This window comes from Pristiophorus japonicus, chromosome 21, assembly GCF_044704955.1.
Source record: "Pristiophorus japonicus isolate sPriJap1 chromosome 21, sPriJap1.hap1, whole genome shotgun sequence".
Taxonomy (NCBI): domain Eukaryota; kingdom Metazoa; phylum Chordata; class Chondrichthyes; family Pristiophoridae; genus Pristiophorus; species Pristiophorus japonicus.
The window spans coordinates 14,186,761-14,193,819 of NC_091997.1; positions in this window are offsets into that span (position 1 = coordinate 14,186,761).

Sequence of the window (7,059 nt, forward strand, 5' to 3'; positions counted from 1 at the left end):
CATAAATAAACCCAGGGGCCACGTGTTTGTGGGCACTCTGACTGCAATCTTACAGTCCCCTGATTTTCAGTGTTAGGACCTGGTGTTTGGTGGAGGTTTCAATTTTAATTATCTTAACAAAATAATGAAATTATCATTTCAACAGCAACATATAATTTATATATTGCAAGATAGTAGCTAATTAAAAGGGACAGTAAAAGATAATAGGATTATTTTGAAAAGAGCTGCACTAAGTACACATTTGCTTTTATGTAGCATCTTTCACAAACTTATGACATCCCAAGTGCTTCACAGGCAATGAAGTACTTTTGAAGTATAGAACCTGCTGTAATGTAGGGATACACAGCAGGCAATTAGCAGCGAGCAAGGGCCCACAAAGAGCAATGACATAAATGACTAGTTAATCTGTTTTAGTGATGTTGATTGAGGGGTAAATATTGGCCAGGATATAAGGAGAACTCCCCAAATGTTTTAAATCCACCTTACAGGGAAGAGGGAGTCACGATTTAACAGCTCATCCAAAAAGACGGCACCGTCAACAGTGCAGCATTCCCTCGGTACTGTACTGAAGTGTCAGCCTAGATTATGGGCTCAAGTCTCTGGAGTGTGACTTAAACCCACAATCTTTATAACTCAAAGATAACACTGAGCCAAGTCTGATGACTCAAGAGCCAATGGCAATATAAGTTATTTTTTAATTAAGGTCATATCCCGTAAACACAATGAAGGTAACAAGAAGACATAAGATAGGTATGAGCAAATTACATAGAGCTTTACAGCACAGGAACAGGCTATCCATCCCAACAGGTCTATGCCAGTGTTTGTGCTTCATGCGAGCTTTCTCCCACCTTACCTCGTCTCACCCTATTAGCATATCCTCCTATTCCTTTCTCCCTCATGTTCTTATCTAGATTTCCCTTAAATGAATCATTGAGGCGCAGGCCAATCTTCTGCACTGAAATGGAGCAGGAAAGGACGCTACCACCTCAATTTTCACTAGTCCATCGATGGCGCATCCAACTCCAGGAGCATTCCAAATAAAACGTTTTTATGCATTTGTAAAAGAAAAAGAGACTCCTAGAATTTAACAAATACTTCAAGAACTAATACTTATTCAACCATTCAATAAATGTGATTACCTTTTGCACCTGTAATTGAAATATACGAGTTTGACATCATAGTACAATTAAAGTGAATCGCAAATGAAGTTTAACATATTGTGTCAAATAAATAAACCAGATGCAGGACAACATCTGCAATTTATGACAATGATTTTCCAGGCTTATATTTGTCAAGACTCAATTATTTCTATTCATAATCATCGTAATGTGACTACCTTCAAGGATGGTGTGAATTACTCAGTATGAAGCTCAGACAGAATTGTAGATATGTAGCAACAAAGATATAAACACATTATTTAACCTTATTTCATGAACACTCACTCTAAATAAACCATACCATGACAGTATATAAATTACATAATCTATGGATGGTCACTTTAATTCACCCTTCTCCTCAAAAAAACAACCCTTGTCCATTCCATCCTTGCAAACTACCGTCCCTATCTCCAACCTGCCTTTCGTCTCCAAAGTCCTTGAATATGTTTGACCCCTGCGTCCTTGCAAACCACTGCCCATCTACAATCTCCCTTTCCTCTCCAAAGTCCTAGAATGTGTTGTCGCCTCCCAAATCCGAGCCCATTTTTCCCACAACTCCATGGTTAAATTCTTCCAATCTGGATTCCGACCCTCTCATGAAAGTCATAAATGACATTCTTTGTGACTGTGACAAAGGTAAACTAACCCTCCTCATCCTTCTCGTCCTGTCTGCAGCCTTAGACATGGTTCACCACTCCATCCTCCAACTACTCTCCACTGTCGTCCAGCTGGGTGGGACTACACTCGCCTGGTTCCATTCTTATCTATCTAATCGTAGCCAGAAAATCACCTGCAATGACTTCTCTTCCCGCTCCTGGTGTGCCCCAAGGATCTATCCTCGGCCTCCTCCTATTTCTCATCTACATGCTTCCCCTTAGCGACATCATCTGAAAACACAGCGTCAGTTTCCACACATATGCTGATAACACCCAGCTCTACCACAGTACCACTTCTCTTTACCCTTCCATAGTCTCTAAATTGTCAGATTGCTTGTCCAACATCCAGTACTGGATGAGCTGAAATTTTCTCCAGTTAAATATTGGGAAGACTGAAGCCATTGTTTTGGTCCCCACCACAGACTCCGTTCCCTAGCCACTAACTCCATCCCACTGTCTAGCATGTTTCTGAGGTTGAACCGCACTGTTCGCAACCTTGTCATGTTTGACCCTGAAATGAGATTCCAACCACAAACCACAGCATAACTAAGACCTCCTATTTCCACCTCCATAACATCGTCCGTCCCTGTCCTTGCCTCAGCTCATCTGCTGCTAAAACTCTCATCCATGCCTTTATTACCTCTAGACTTGACAATTCTAATGCACTCCTGGCTGGACTCCCAGATTCTACCCCACGTAAACCTGAGGTCATCCAAAACTCAGCTCCCCATGTCCTAACTCGCACCAAATCACCCCTGTGCTTGCTGACCTACATGGAGTCGGTGGCTAGGGAACGGAATTTGTGGTGGGAACCAAAGACAATGACTTAAGTCTTCCCAATAGTTAATTGATGAAAATTTCTGGCTCATCCAGTACTTGAACACAAGAATCTAGGCTGACACTCCAATGCAGTGCTGAGGGAATGCTGCACTGTTGGAGGTGCCGTCTTTCAGTTGAGACATTAAAGCGGGCCTCGTCTGCTTTCTTAGGTGGATGTAAAAGATCCCATGGCACTATTTCGCAGAAGAGCAGGGGCGTTATCACCAGTGTCCTTGATAATATTTATCCCTCAATCGACAAAACAAATACAGATTATCGGGTGATTATCATATTGCTGTTTGTGGGAGCTCGCAGTGCGAAAATTGCCTGCTGCGTTTCTTACATTACAACAGTGACTACATTTCAAAAGTACTTATTTGGCTATAAAGCACTTTGGGAGGTCTGGTGGTCGTGGAAGGCACTATATAAATGCAAGTCTTTTTTTACTTGGTTAAGCAACACCTCAATTTTAAAATTCTCATCCTTGTTGTTAAATCCCTCCATGGCCTCGCCCCTCCCTATCTCTGTAATCTCCTCCAGCCATCATCCCCCCCACCCCCGAGATACTGCGCTCCTCTAATTCTGCACTCTTGAACATCCCTTATTATAATTGCTCAACCATCGGTGACCCTGCCTTCAGCTGCCTAGGCCCTAAGCTCTGGAATTCCCTCCCTAAACCTCTCTGCCGCTCTATCTCTTCTTCCTCCTTTGAGACATGGCTACAGAAAAATCAGTACTGGAAATTAAACATTGCTGGGTGTAATATATTTAGAAAAGATAGAGAGGGAAAAAGGGGAGGTGGAGTATCTGTACTTATTAGGGATAACATAATGGCAGTAGAAAAAGTGACGCAGCTATCAGCAGGACAAAAATAGAATCCATATGGATAGAGATAAAAGATAATAAAGGATCAATCACACTAGTAGATGTAATCTACAGACCACCTAATAGTGGAAGGGAGGTGGAGGAAGAAATATGCAGACAAATTAGGGAAATTAGTAATAAGCATAGAATAATAATCATGGGGGATTTCAACCACCCTTATATTAATTGGATAGAAGAGGTAGGTAAAGGGGATAAGGGAATGGAGTTCATGCAATGTGTACAGGATTCCTTTCTAACCCAATATGTAAAAAGCCCAACAAGGGAGGATTCGCTATCGGATCTAGTAATGGGGAATGGACCAGAACAGATAAGAGAAGTAAAAGTAGGGGAACATCTAGGCAATAGTGACCATAATATAATACGCTGCAAGATGATAATTGAGGAGGGCATAAGTATAGCAAATAGATTGGAGAAAAGCTGATTTTGAGGGGCTGAGAATAGAACTTGGGAAAATAAAATGGACAACAATATTGGCCATGTAGAGCAGCAATGGGAAACAGTTAAAACGGTGTTCAACGGAGTGCAGGAACAATATATTCCACTAAAAGGAAAGAACAAACGAAACACTAATGAGACTCCATGGATTAATAAAGCCATCAGGGAACAATTGAGGGTAAGGAAAGAGGCATATATTAAGTACATAGACAGTGGGGTGCATGAAAAGGGAGAATATGAAAAGATTCGGAGAGAAGTAAAGAAAAAACAATTAGGAAGGCAAAGAGGAACTATGAAATTAAATTATCAAGGAACATAAAACAAAATAATAAAATATTTTACAGGCACATCAATAAAAAATGGATGGTTGGGATGGGAATAGGGTCATTAAGGGATAAACAAGATAATACCACACGTAACGATAGAGAGATGGCAGAGATATTAAATAATTATTTTGCTTCAGTATATACCAGGTAGATAGAACGGGTGGACATGATATTGGATGATGAGATTAGTAATGAGATAAGAACATTTAAAATAAAAAGAGGGGATATAGTAATTAAGTAATCAAACTCAAAGAGGATAAAACCCCTGGTCCGGATGGATTGCATCCACACATTTTAAAAGGGAAGAGATAGCAGAGGTCTTACTACATATATTTAATAATTCATTAGAAAAAGGTGTAGTGCCAGAGGACTGGCAGATAGCTAATGTAATATCTATAAGAAGGGGGATAGAACATGTCCAGGGAATTATAGACCAGTCAGTTTAACATCCGTGGAAGGAAAAATAATGGAATCCTTACAAAAGTAGAAAATAGAAGAACATCTAGAAACCAAAAATATAATGAGTAGTCAGCATGGATTTCAAAAGGTAAAATCTTGCTTGACCAATCTCTTTTAATTTTTCAAAAAGTTAACAGAGAGAGTTGACAATAGTACTGCAGTAGATGTAATTTATCTAGATTTTCAAAAGGCCTTCGATAAGGTACCCCATAATATACTGATGAGCAAGGTCAGAGAATGCAGAGTCAGGGGACAAGTGGCAGAATGGATAACTAGCTGACTTCAAGAGAGAAAGCAGAGAGTAGGGGTAAAAGGTAGCTATTCACAGTGGCAGAGGTGGGTAGTGGTGTTCCACAAGGATCAGTGCTGGGACCACTGTTGTTCACAATTTGTATTAACGATTTAAACTTTGGAATCAAAAACACAATTTCTAAATTTGCGGATGACACCAAATTGGGGGCGACAGTCAATACTGAGGAGGATTGCAACAAATTACAGGAGGACATTAATAAACTTGCAGAATGGGCATATAATTGGCAAATGAAGTTCACGCAGATAAATGTGAGGTATTACATTTTAGTAGGAAGAATAAAGAGGTCACTTATTAATCGGAGAGTGTGACGCTAGGTGGGGTAGAACAACAAACGGATCTCGGAGTACAAATACACAAATCGCTAAAAGTTACCAAGGCCATAAAAAAAGCAAAATAAGCACTAGGGTTTATTTCTAGAGATATAGAATTGAACAGTAGGGAAGTTATGCTAAACCTGTTCAACACTGCGTACAGTTCTAATCGCCATATTATAATAAGGATATAAAGGCAGTGGAGAGGGTGCAGAGAAGATTTACAAGAATTATATCAAAAATGCGAGGGTATACATATCAGGAAAGGATGAACAGGCTGGGTCTCTTTTTTCTTGAAAAGAGAAGGCTGAGGAGTGAGCTAATAGAGGTCTTTAAAATTATGAAAGATTTTGATAGAGTGGATACAGAGAGAATGTTCGCACTTGTGGGGAAGAGCATAACTAGAGGCCATCAATATAAGATAGTCACCAAGAAATCTAATAGGGAATTCAGAAGAAATATTTTTACCCAAAGAGTGGTGAGAATGTGGAACTCACAACCACAGGGAGTGGTTGAAGTGATTAGTATAGATGCATTTAAGGGGAGGCTAGACAAGCATGTGAGGGAGAAGGGAATAGAGGGTTATGCGGTTAGACGGGAGGAGGCTCGATTGGAGCGTAAACACTGCATGGAATGGTCGGGCCGAATAGCCTGTTTCTGTACCGTATGTACTATGTAATCCTATGTAATCCTATGTAAGGCACTCCTTAAAACCTACCTCTTTGACCAAGTTTTTGGTCATCTGCCCAATTTCTCCTTATGTGGCTCAGTGTCAAAATGTTTATCTTAAAACATTCCTGTAAAACGCCTTGGGACATCTTACTACTTTAAAGACGCTATATAAATACAAGTTGTTGTTGGTGTATGCCTCACTAATATACAACTATCACATCGATATATACAGTTGCCACATTAATACATGGAAACAATTCATCTAAATCATTCATGACTTGACAAGAATAGAGGAAGACTCACTCTGAATCACTTTCAACAAGTTTGGGATTCACTTCTCTGTTTTCCACAGAACAAAATCTCACTTATCCGGTGCTCTATCCTTTGCAATTTTGCAGCCTTAACCATATCATCAGATAGAGACTGTACAGAGGTTCAATGCTTCTCCAGTGCGAAGGAGCAAAGATTGTAAAGCAGATATCGCAAACTATCTTTGTGTCCCTTCCTGTGTAGAGAGTAGTTACAAATCGATTTTGGCAAGACTAGCATGCTGCTTAGGGCCCAGTGTTTGAGAAAATGATATGTGGACCAGGTAGGGATAACAGAGAGAAAAATAGGGGGTGAAATTGGGCTCTTTTGCATCTCCCGTTAGCATCTCCGGGGTCGATAATGGGGCGCAAATGGTTTTACAACCAGATGCAGCGAGATCAGTGATTCCTGCTGTTATGTATGAATAAAGAGTCTGACTAGATACTGTGAGCTCAAAGTAAAGTGTGACCTTAACCTTTTATTGCAGGTCTCCAGAGTGCCTCTCCAGCCTGTGAGGCCTCCTTAAGTACAGGTGCTCCCAAGGGATTATGGGATCCCTTGGGACTCCAGAGGATGAGCCCTGTGGTGGCTACACATGGTATTTACAGGTTTACATATATAACATCCGCCATATTCGGTGGGCGTTTTGCGGAGGCACTACGGCGTTGCGCCCCGATCTCCTTCGCCCGGAGATCATGGTGTCATCACCGTGCACAT